The 12,439-nt window shown below is 38.3% G+C and overlaps 1 long non-coding RNA gene across 1 annotated transcript; it reads left to right on the top strand.

Annotated features, from left to right (window-relative positions):
- Positions 1-11,636: 11,636 nt before the first annotated feature.
- LOC309477110 lies at positions 11,637-12,439 on the top strand. Its single transcript, XR_014198520.1, has 3 exons — positions 11,637-12,142; positions 12,243-12,311; positions 12,400-12,439. It is a non-coding gene; the product is annotated as an uncharacterized lncRNA (long non-coding RNA).

The following is a 12,439-nucleotide window of genomic DNA, read 5'->3' as shown; positions in this document are numbered from 1 at the left end:
ACACCAATAGGTGTCATGTGACACAAAATAAACATATGACCACTGTTGTACAGTATCCATTACTTGGACTATTTAAATGTAGTAATTAAAAAAAAAAAAAAGCCAAAAAGATCGTCGCGCTGCGATGGGAGTATGCCCAGCCAGATCTGCCGATCCGTCTAGCGATCAATGGGTGAGTTCCTGCCTGTCCGCACTCAACGACAATAGTAAAGGGCGCTCGGCAGCCATTTATACCACAGACTGGACCTGTCTTTCACTTCGACGGTAACTAAAAAAAAATTCAAGCTGCGATTTTTTACGATGGAGATCATCGCGCGATCGAGTGTAGATTGTGTTGAACACGATAAGAACAAAAAATTCTGCGTTTATTCCTTAAAACAGTCGGCATTTCCCACATTGCTTCTGCTCTGCAGCTGCTATTGGCGCACGTCACTGTCATTAAGCGCCTCCTATTGGCGTAGGTAATGTTTACCTCACGATGATCAAGTATGTAAGGCGAACGGAACGAAACAGTCAAATGAACAATAAATTAACATGGTGAGTAACATTTTATAAACAATATTGTCAATATTGTTTGTTTTCCCTCTATTTTGCTGACTAGAATTTCAAAATAAAGCCCTACCAGAGTCTCAATGCAACAACAGAAAGCGATTGAACCCTGAATTTTGTGAACAGTGACATAATCCTATATAATTATAAATTCAATTGTTATAAGACTTTACAATATTACTGTTTGTTGTTGTATTTTTTTCAAAACTTGAAACTTGTGTGTGTGTGTGTGTGTGTGTGTGTGTGTGTGTCAGTTGGATTTTTTAATGTTTTTGAAATAAGTCTCATGCGCTCCCCCAGCCTGCATTTATTTGATTAAAATATAGTAGCCTAGGCTATAAACTACAGTATTGTGATCTATTATTTTTATATTTTATAATATATTATAATTGTAACGATCTCATAGCTTTATTTATGCAATTGTAAATACAGTGAAAATCAGAATCAGAAAGAGCTTTATTGCCAAGTATGCTTGCGCATACGAGGAATTTGTCTTGGTGACAGTAGCTTCCAGTACACATACAATATAAAGTGACAAGACAAGTGACAAGTAACATAGGTATAATATATGAATATATGAAAATATATGAATGCCAGATCTGATGCCGCTTTCTGTGTATGCACTGGAAAGATGGATTTTCCTTTAATGATTTAATTTGACTGGTGTTGCGTCCCAGGGCGTATGCATTTGTGTTTTATAATGTGTAAGTGTCACTCATTGATTTATTGAGTGTGTGTGCTGCCAATGGACCCAACGGCCTGCTGGGAGTTGTAGTTTTGTTGTATGGTTTGTCCAATTTCCTGTGCTCCTCCCTGTCCTCATCTAGGTGATGGGACCTACCAGCTGTTCCTCATCAATGGCAAGAGGATCCAGTATTCAAGCAGAGCCGGAGAGAGAGAGACCGGGAGAGAGTTCTTCTCCCAAGAGCCTGAGACTGGGAGAGAGTTCTTCTCCCAAGAGCCCGAGACTGTTGTGTTACCAGACTTGGAGTGTTGCTCTTGTTGGTGTATGTGAAGCTTAAATGTGTTGTTACGGCTGTAGTGGCAGCTTTGATGTGTTAAGCTTAAACCGAGGTCAACTTAAATGTCTTGTGGCTGTAGTGTACAGCTTTGAATTGCTTGCCCGTTGTTGAGTGTTGGAGCAGTAGGGAGTGGGTGCCATTTTTCTTTTCTCCTGTTTGTTTTGTTTTTTTTTTGTTTGTTTTTTGTTAGTTAGGAAGTAAGGTAAGAGTTGTGTTGTTTATTGTTGTAGGTTAATTAGGTTGTCCTTCTACCGGCTAGTGATCTTTTGTTTGTTTTGGCTTTACCTGCTCCTGAAGAACACGCTTCATTTCTTTTTCTTTTGGAGCTGTTTGTTTAGGATTCTTTTTGCACTGTATTTATCACTTATTGTAAATAAATGTATTGGAAATCTTACTTTGTGGATTGTGTGCTGGGACTCAGTATAGGTTCACTTTTCTTTGTCGCTGTTCATTTTTTGCTTTAAAGTGACTTTCCCTTTTGCCCCTAGAACATGAATTGGGAACATAACACTGGTAACAGTGGGCATTGTGTAGGCTAATTATTCTTATAGAATGTAGTCTTTTCTCTCTCTCTGTTTTGCATGCGTGGTCATAATCATTATTGTTGTTATTATTATTCTATATATATATTTTTTGCCTCTGTCACAGTGTATTCAGTGTATACTGTTCATAGGCAACACCAATAGGTGTCATGTGACACAAAATAAACATATGACCACTGTTGTACAGTATCCATTACTTGGACTATTTAAATGTAGTAATTAAAAAAAAAAAAAAGCCAAAAAGATCGTCGCGCTGCGATGGGAGTATGCCCAGCCAGATCTGCCGATCCGTCTAGCGATCAATGGGTGAGTTCCTGCCTGTCCGCACTCAACGACAATAGTAAAGGGCGCTCGGCAGCCATTTATACCACAGACTGGACCTGTCTTTCACTTCGACGGTAACTAAAAAAAAATTCAAGCTGCGATTTTTTACGATGGAGATCATCGCGCGATCGAGTGTAGATTGTGTTGAACACGATAAGAACAAAAAATTCTGCGTTTATTCCTTAAAACAGTCGGCATTTCCCACATTGCTTCTGCTCTGCAGCTGCTATTGGCGCACGTCACTGTCATTAAGCGCCTCCTATTGGCGTAGGTAATGTTTACCTCACGATGATCAAGTATGTAAGGCGAACGGAACGAAACAGTCAAATGAACAATAAATTAACATGGTGAGTAACATTTTATAAACAATATTGTCAATATTGTTTGTTTTCCCTCTATTTTGCTGACTAGAATTTCAAAATAAAGCCCTACCAGAGTCTCAATGCAACAACAGAAAGCGATTGAACCCTGAATTTTGTGAACAGTGACATAATCCTATATAATTATAAATTCAATTGTTATAAGACTTTACAATATTACTGTTTGTTGTTGTATTTTTTTCAAAACTTGAAACTTGTGTGTGTGTGTGTGTGTGTGTGTGTGTGTGTGTCAGTTGGATTTTTTAATGTTTTTGAAATAAGTCTCATGCGCTCCCCCAGCCTGCATTTATTTGATTAAAATATAGTAGCCTAGGCTATAAACTACAGTATTGTGATCTATTATTTTTATATTTTATAATATATTATAATTGTAACGATCTCATAGCTTTATTTATGCAATTGTAAATACAGTGAAAATCAGAATCAGAAAGAGCTTTATTGCCAAGTATGCTTGCGCATACGAGGAATTTGTCTTGGTGACAGTAGCTTCCAGTACACATACAATATAAAGTGACAAGACAAGTGACAAGTAACATAGGTATAATATATGAATATATGAAAATATATGAATGCCAGATCTGATGCCGCTTTCTGTGTATGCACTGGAAAGATGGATTTTCCTTTAATGATTTAATTTGACTGGTGTTGCGTCCCAGGGCGTATGCATTTGTGTTTTATAATGTGTAAGTGTCACTCATTGATTTATTGAGTGTGTGTGCTGCCAATGGACCCAACGGCCTGCTGGGAGTTGTAGTTTTGTTGTATGGTTTGTCCAATTTCCTGTGCTCCTCCCTGTCCTCATCTAGGTGATGGGACCTACCAGCTGTTCCTCATCAATGGCAAGAGGATCCAGTATTCAAGCAGAGCCGGAGAGAGAGAGACCGGGAGAGAGTTCTTCTCCCAAGAGCCTGAGACTGGGAGAGAGTTCTTCTCCCAAGAGCCCGAGACTGTTGTGTTACCAGACTTGGAGTGTTGCTCTTGTTGGTGTATGTGAAGCTTAAATGTGTTGTTACGGCTGTAGTGGCAGCTTTGATGTGTTAAGCTTAAACCGAGGTCAACTTAAATGTCTTGTGGCTGTAGTGTACAGCTTTGAATTGCTTGCCCGTTGTTGAGTGTTGGAGCAGTAGGGAGTGGGTGCCATTTTTCTTTTCTCCTGTTTGTTTTGTTTTTTTTTTGTTTGTTTTTTGTTAGTTAGGAAGTAAGGTAAGAGTTGTGTTGTTTATTGTTGTAGGTTAATTAGGTTGTCCTTCTACCGGCTAGTGATCTTTTGTTTGTTTTGGCTTTACCTGCTCCTGAAGAACACGCTTCATTTCTTTTTCTTTTGGAGCTGTTTGTTTAGGATTCTTTTTGCACTGTATTTATCACTTATTGTAAATAAATGTATTGGAAATCTTACTTTGTGTATTGTGTGCTGGGACTCAGTATAGGTTCACTTTTCTTTGTCGCTGTTCATTTTTTGCTTTAAAGTGACTTTCCCTTTTGCCCCTAGAACATGAATTGGGAACATAACACTGGTAACAGTGGGCATTGTGTAGGCTAATTATTCTTATAGAATGTAGTCTTTTCTCTCTCTCTGTTTTGCATGCGTGGTCATAATCATTATTGTTGTTATTATTATTCTATATATATATTTTTTGCCTCTGTCACAGTGTATTCAGTGTATACTGTTCATAGGCAACACCAATAGGTGTCATGTGACACAAAATAAACATATGACCACTGTTGTACAGTATCCATTACTTGGACTATTTAAATGTAGTAATTAAAAAAAAAAAAAAAGCCAAAAAGATCGTCGCGCTGCGATGGGAGTATGCCCAGCCAGATCTGCCGATCCGTCTAGCGATCAATGGGTGAGTTCCTGCCTGTCCGCACTCAACGACAATAGTAAAGGGCGCTCGGCAGCCATTTATACCACAGACTGGACCTGTCTTTCACTTCGACGGTAACTAAAAAAAAATTCAAGCTGCGATTTTTTACGATGGAGATCATCGCGCGATCGAGTGTAGATTGTGTTGAACACGATAAGAACAAAAAATTCTGCGTTTATTCCTTAAAACAGTCGGCATTTCCCACATTGCTTCTGCTCTGCAGCTGCTATTGGCGCACGTCACTGTCATTAAGCGCCTCCTATTGGCGTAGGTAATGTTTACCTCACGATGATCAAGTATGTAAGGCGAACGGAACGAAACAGTCAAATGAACAATAAATTAACATGGTGAGTAACATTTTATAAACAATATTGTCAATATTGTTTGTTTTCCCTCTATTTTGCTGACTAGAATTTCAAAATAAAGCCCTACCAGAGTCTCAATGCAACAACAGAAAGCGATTGAACCCTGAATTTTGTGAACAGTGACATAATCCTATATAATTATAAATTCAATTGTTATAAGACTTTACAATATTACTGTTTGTTGTTGTATTTTTTTCAAAACTTGAAACTTGTGTGTGTGTGTGTGTGTGTGTGTGTGTGTGTGTGTGTGTCAGTTGGATTTTTTAATGTTTTTGAAATAAGTCTCATGCGCTCCCCCAGCCTGCATTTATTTGATTAAAATATAGTAGCCTAGGCTATAAACTACAGTATTGTGATCTATTATTTTTATATTTTATAATATATTATAATTGTAACGATCTCATAGCTTTATTTATGCAATTGTAAATACAGTGAAAATCAGAATCAGAAAGAGCTTTATTGCCAAGTATGCTTGCGCATACGAGGAATTTGTCTTGGTGACAGTAGCTTCCAGTACACATACAATATAAAGTGACAAGACAAGTGACAAGTAACATAGGTATAATATATGAATATATGAAAATATATGAATGCCAGATCTGATGCCGCTTTCTGTGTATGCACTGGAAAGATGGATTTTCCTTTAATGATTTAATTTGACTGGTGTTGCGTCCCAGGGCGTATGCATTTGTGTTTTATAATGTGTAAGTGTCACTCATTGATTTATTGAGTGTGTGTGCTGCCAATGGACCCAACGGCCTGCTGGGAGTTGTAGTTTTGTTGTATGGTTTGTCCAATTTCCTGTGCTCCTCCCTGTCCTCATCTAGGTGATGGGACCTACCAGCTGTTCCTCATCAATGGCAAGAGGATCCAGTATTCAAGCAGAGCCGGAGAGAGAGAGACCGGGAGAGAGTTCTTCTCCCAAGAGCCTGAGACTGGGAGAGAGTTCTTCTCCCAAGAGCCCGAGACTGTTGTGTTACCAGACTTGGAGTGTTGCTCTTGTTGGTGTATGTGAAGCTTAAATGTGTTGTTACGGCTGTAGTGGCAGCTTTGATGTGTTAAGCTTAAACCGAGGTCAACTTAAATGTCTTGTGGCTGTAGTGTACAGCTTTGAATTGCTTGCCCGTTGTTGAGTGTTGGAGCAGTAGGGAGTGGGTGCCATTTTTCTTTTCTCCTGTTTGTTTTGTTTTTTTTTTGTTTGTTTTTTGTTAGTTAGGAAGTAAGGTAAGAGTTGTGTTGTTTATTGTTGTAGGTTAATTAGGTTGTCCTTCTACCGGCTAGTGATCTTTTGTTTGTTTTGGCTTTACCTGCTCCTGAAGAACACGCTTCATTTCTTTTTCTTTTGGAGCTGTTTGTTTAGGATTCTTTTTGCACTGTATTTATCACTTATTGTAAATAAATGTATTGGAAATCTTACTTTGTGGATTGTGTGCTGGGACTCAGTATAGGTTCACTTTTCTTTGTCGCTGTTCATTTTTTGCTTTAAAGTGACTTTCCCTTTTGCCCCTAGAACATGAATTGGGAACATAACACTGGTAACAGTGGGCATTGTGTAGGCTAATTATTCTTATAGAATGTAGTCTTTTCTCTCTCTCTGTTTTGCATGCGTGGTCATAATCATTATTGTTGTTATTATTATTCTATATATATATTTTTTGCCTCTGTCACAGTGTATTCAGTGTATACTGTTCATAGGCAACACCAATAGGTGTCATGTGACACAAAATAAACATATGACCACTGTTGTACAGTATCCATTACTTGGACTATTTAAATGTAGTAATTAAAAAAAAAAAAAAGCCAAAAAGATCGTCGCGCTGCGATGGGAGTATGCCCAGCCAGATCTGCCGATCCGTCTAGCGATCAATGGGTGAGTTCCTGCCTGTCCGCACTCAACGACAATAGTAAAGGGCGCTCGGCAGCCATTTATACCACAGACTGGACCTGTCTTTCACTTCGACGGTAACTAAAAAAAAATTCAAGCTGCGATTTTTTACGATGGAGATCATCGCGCGATCGAGTGTAGATTGTGTTGAACACGATAAGAACAAAAAATTCTGCGTTTATTCCTTAAAACAGTCGGCATTTCCCACATTGCTTCTGCTCTGCAGCTGCTATTGGCGCACGTCACTGTCATTAAGCGCCTCCTATTGGCGTAGGTAATGTTTACCTCACGATGATCAAGTATGTAAGGCGAACGGAACGAAACAGTCAAATGAACAATAAATTAACATGGTGAGTAACATTTTATAAACAATATTGTCAATATTGTTTGTTTTCCCTCTATTTTGCTGACTAGAATTTCAAAATAAAGCCCTACCAGAGTCTCAATGCAACAACAGAAAGCGATTGAACCCTGAATTTTGTGAACAGTGACATAATCCTATATAATTATAAATTCAATTGTTATAAGACTTTACAATATTACTGTTTGTTGTTGTATTTTTTTCAAAACTTGAAACTTGTGTGTGTGTGTGTGTGTGTGTGTGTGTGTGTGTGTGTCAGTTGGATTTTTTAATGTTTTTGAAATAAGTCTCATGCGCTCCCCCAGCCTGCATTTATTTGATTAAAATATAGTAGCCTAGGCTATAAACTACAGTATTGTGATCTATTATTTTTATATTTTATAATATATTATAATTGTAACGATCTCATAGCTTTATTTATGCAATTGTAAATACAGTGAAAATCAGAATCAGAAAGAGCTTTATTGCCAAGTATGCTTGCGCATACGAGGAATTTGTCTTGGTGACAGTAGCTTCCAGTACACATACAATATAAAGTGACAAGACAAGTGACAAGTAACATAGGTATAATATATGAATATATGAAAATATATGAATGCCAGATCTGATGCCGCTTTCTGTGTATGCACTGGAAAGATGGATTTTCCTTTAATGATTTAATTTGACTGGTGTTGCGTCCCAGGGCGTATGCATTTGTGTTTTATAATGTGTAAGTGTCACTCATTGATTTATTGAGTGTGTGTGCTGCCAATGGACCCAACGGCCTGCTGGGAGTTGTAGTTTTGTTGTATGGTTTGTCCAATTTCCTGTGCTCCTCCCTGTCCTCATCTAGGTGATGGGACCTACCAGCTGTTCCTCATCAATGGCAAGAGGATCCAGTATTCAAGCAGAGCCGGAGAGAGAGAGACCGGGAGAGAGTTCTTCTCCCAAGAGCCTGAGACTGGGAGAGAGTTCTTCTCCCAAGAGCCCGAGACTGTTGTGTTACCAGACTTGGAGTGTTGCTCTTGTTGGTGTATGTGAAGCTTAAATGTGTTGTTACGGCTGTAGTGGCAGCTTTGATGTGTTAAGCTTAAACCGAGGTCAACTTAAATGTCTTGTGGCTGTAGTGTACAGCTTTGAATTGCTTGCCCGTTGTTGAGTGTTGGAGCAGTAGGGAGTGGGTGCCATTTTTCTTTTCTCCTGTTTGTTTTGTTTTTTTTTTGTTTGTTTTTTGTTAGTTAGGAAGTAAGGTAAGAGTTGTGTTGTTTATTGTTGTAGGTTAATTAGGTTGTCCTTCTACCGGCTAGTGATCTTTTGTTTGTTTTGGCTTTACCTGCTCCTGAAGAACACGCTTCATTTCTTTTTCTTTTGGAGCTGTTTGTTTAGGATTCTTTTTGCACTGTATTTATCACTTATTGTAAATAAATGTATTGGAAATCTTACTTTGTGGATTGTGTGCTGGGACTCAGTATAGGTTCACTTTTCTTTGTCGCTGTTCATTTTTTGCTTTAAAGTGACTTTCCCTTTTGCCCCTAGAACATGAATTGGGAACATAACACTGGTAACAGTGGGCATTGTGTAGGCTAATTATTCTTATAGAATGTAGTCTTTTCTCTCTCTCTGTTTTGCATGCGTGGTCATAATCATTATTGTTGTTATTATTATTCTATATATATATTTTTTGCCTCTGTCACAGTGTATTCAGTGTATACTGTTCATAGGCAACACCAATAGGTGTCATGTGACACAAAATAAACATATGACCACTGTTGTACAGTATCCATTACTTGGACTATTTAAATGTAGTAATTAAAAAAAAAAAAAAGCCAAAAAGATCGTCGCGCTGCGATGGGAGTATGCCCAGCCAGATCTGCCGATCCGTCTAGCGATCAATGGGTGAGTTCCTGCCTGTCCGCACTCAACGACAATAGTAAAGGGCGCTCGGCAGCCATTTATACCACAGACTGGACCTGTCTTTCACTTCGACGGTAACTAAAAAAAAATTCAAGCTGCGATTTTTTACGATGGAGATCATCGCGCGATCGAGTGTAGATTGTGTTGAACACGATAAGAACAAAAAATTCTGCGTTTATTCCTTAAAACAGTCGGCATTTCCCACATTGCTTCTGCTCTGCAGCTGCTATTGGCGCACGTCACTGTCATTAAGCGCCTCCTATTGGCGTAGGTAATGTTTACCTCACGATGATCAAGTATGTAAGGCGAACGGAACGAAACAGTCAAATGAACAATAAATTAACATGGTGAGTAACATTTTATAAACAATATTGTCAATATTGTTTGTTTTCCCTCTATTTTGCTGACTAGAATTTCAAAATAAAGCCCTACCAGAGTCTCAATGCAACAACAGAAAGCGATTGAACCCTGAATTTTGTGAACAGTGACATAATCCTATATAATTATAAATTCAATTGTTATAAGACTTTACAATATTACTGTTTGTTGTTGTATTTTTTTCAAAACTTGAAACTTGTGTGTGTGTGTGTGTGTGTGTGTGTGTGTGTGTCAGTTGGATTTTTTAATGTTTTTGAAATAAGTCTCATGCGCTCCCCCAGCCTGCATTTATTTGATTAAAATATAGTAGCCTAGGCTATAAACTACAGTATTGTGATCTATTATTTTTATATTTTATAATATATTATAATTGTAACGATCTCATAGCTTTATTTATGCAATTGTAAATACAGTGAAAATCAGAATCAGAAAGAGCTTTATTGCCAAGTATGCTTGCGCATACGAGGAATTTGTCTTGGTGACAGTAGCTTCCAGTACACATACAATATAAAGTGACAAGACAAGTGACAAGTAACATAGGTATAATATATGAATATATGAAAATATATGAATGCCAGATCTGATGCCGCTTTCTGTGTATGCACTGGAAAGATGGATTTTCCTTTAATGATTTAATTTGACTGGTGTTGCGTCCCAGGGCGTATGCATTTGTGTTTTATAATGTGTAAGTGTCACTCATTGATTTATTGAGTGTGTGTGCTGCCAATGGACCCAACGGCCTGCTGGGAGTTGTAGTTTTGTTGTATGGTTTGTCCAATTTCCTGTGCTCCTCCCTGTCCTCATCTAGGTGATGGGACCTACCAGCTGTTCCTCATCAATGGCAAGAGGATCCAGTATTCAAGCAGAGCCGGAGAGAGAGAGACCGGGAGAGAGTTCTTCTCCCAAGAGCCTGAGACTGGGAGAGAGTTCTTCTCCCAAGAGCCCGAGACTGTTGTGTTACCAGACTTGGAGTGTTGCTCTTGTTGGTGTATGTGAAGCTTAAATGTGTTGTTACGGCTGTAGTGGCAGCTTTGATGTGTTAAGCTTAAACCGAGGTCAACTTAAATGTCTTGTGGCTGTAGTGTACAGCTTTGAATTGCTTGCCCGTTGTTGAGTGTTGGAGCAGTAGGGAGTGGGTGCCATTTTTCTTTTCTCCTGTTTGTTTTGTTTTTTTTTTGTTTGTTTTTTGTTAGTTAGGAAGTAAGGTAAGAGTTGTGTTGTTTATTGTTGTAGGTTAATTAGGTTGTCCTTCTACCGGCTAGTGATCTTTTGTTTGTTTTGGCTTTACCTGCTCCTGAAGAACACGCTTCATTTCTTTTTCTTTTGGAGCTGTTTGTTTAGGATTCTTTTTGCACTGTATTTATCACTTATTGTAAATAAATGTATTGGAAATCTTACTTTGTGGATTGTGTGCTGGGACTCAGTATAGGTTCACTTTTCTTTGTCGCTGTTCATTTTTTGCTTTAAAGTGACTTTCCCTTTTGCCCCTAGAACATGAATTGGGAACATAACACTGGTAACAGTGGGCATTGTGTAGGCTAATTATTCTTATAGAATGTAGTCTTTTCTCTCTCTCTGTTTTGCATGCGTGGTCATAATCATTATTGTTGTTATTATTATTCTATATATATATTTTTTGCCTCTGTCACAGTGTATTCAGTGTATACTGTTCATAGGCAACACCAATAGGTGTCATGTGACACAAAATAAACATATGACCACTGTTGTACAGTATCCATTACTTGGACTATTTAAATGTAGTATTAAAAAAAAAGGCAAAAAGATCGTCGCGCTGCGAGTATGCCCAGCCAGATGTGCCAATCCGTCTAGCGATCAATGGGTGAGTTCCTGCCTGTCCGCACTCAATGACAATAGTAAAGGGCGCTCGGCAGCATTTTATAACACAGACTGGACCTGTCTTTCACGTCGACGGTAACTAAAAAAAAATTCAAGCTGCGATTTTTTACGATGGAGATCCTCGCGCGATCGAGTGTAGATTGTGTTGAACACGATAAGAACAAAAAAGTCTGCGTTTATTCCTTAAAACAGTCGGCATTTCCCACATTGCTTCTGCTCTGCACACTGTAACGGATTTCTGTAATTTGAACAGTATTTTACTGTAATATGTACAGTAAGATACTGTAAAATATGTATACAGTATGTTACTGTAAACAGCAAAGGATTATGGGAAAATATAGGGTCACTACTGTAATTCTTCACTACTGTAAATCAATTTACAGTAGTGAACTTGCCCGCGAAAAACTGACCAATGGCAAGAGGGATTTCTTTTCAAGTGTTTTTTTGAGGGGTGAAGTGGCAGTTAATGCACGGACAAAAGATCATGTAACTCACCAAAAAGGTTAGTATATAATTTCTATTTTATGTAAAATAAACATTTTCAAATGTTTTTACTTATGTTAACAGCAAACTAACATGATGTATCGTTTTGTTTTCGTCTGAATGGTTTTAGTGTCTTTTTTTCCTGACTGTCGTCAGAATGTTTTTTTGGTGCCTTTATTACTGTCTTTTTTCCTGACTGTCGGCCGGGTCGCTGTCACGGTGATAATATTAACTGGTGAGTAAGTTAAGTTCACCTATATTAGCCGAAATATTCTTTAGTTAAAACTATAAAAAATAATGGTTGTGTGTTCCTCTGCCTCTTTAACGCAAGTTAGCTCATCAGGCGGGCGGAGTCGACGGTAACGTTAACCGAGCTAACAGCGAACTCAACGTGAAATACTGAGGTAACGTTAAAGTGAGATAGACGAAACCCTTGTTAAAGTGCGGGTTTTAAACAATATTTTCACGTAGGCCTATATGATTTATTTTCAGGTTTGTGATCTGGATAATGCCATCTGCAACGATGGAGTGT

The sequence above is a fragment of the Leuciscus leuciscus genome (assembly GCF_965113295.1).
Source record: "Leuciscus leuciscus genome assembly, chromosome: 1".
Classification (NCBI taxonomy): Eukaryota; Metazoa; Chordata; class Actinopteri; order Cypriniformes; family Leuciscidae; genus Leuciscus; species Leuciscus leuciscus.
The sequence above is the reverse complement of the archived record's forward strand: the minus strand, read 5'-3'. Positions and strand labels throughout refer to the sequence as shown.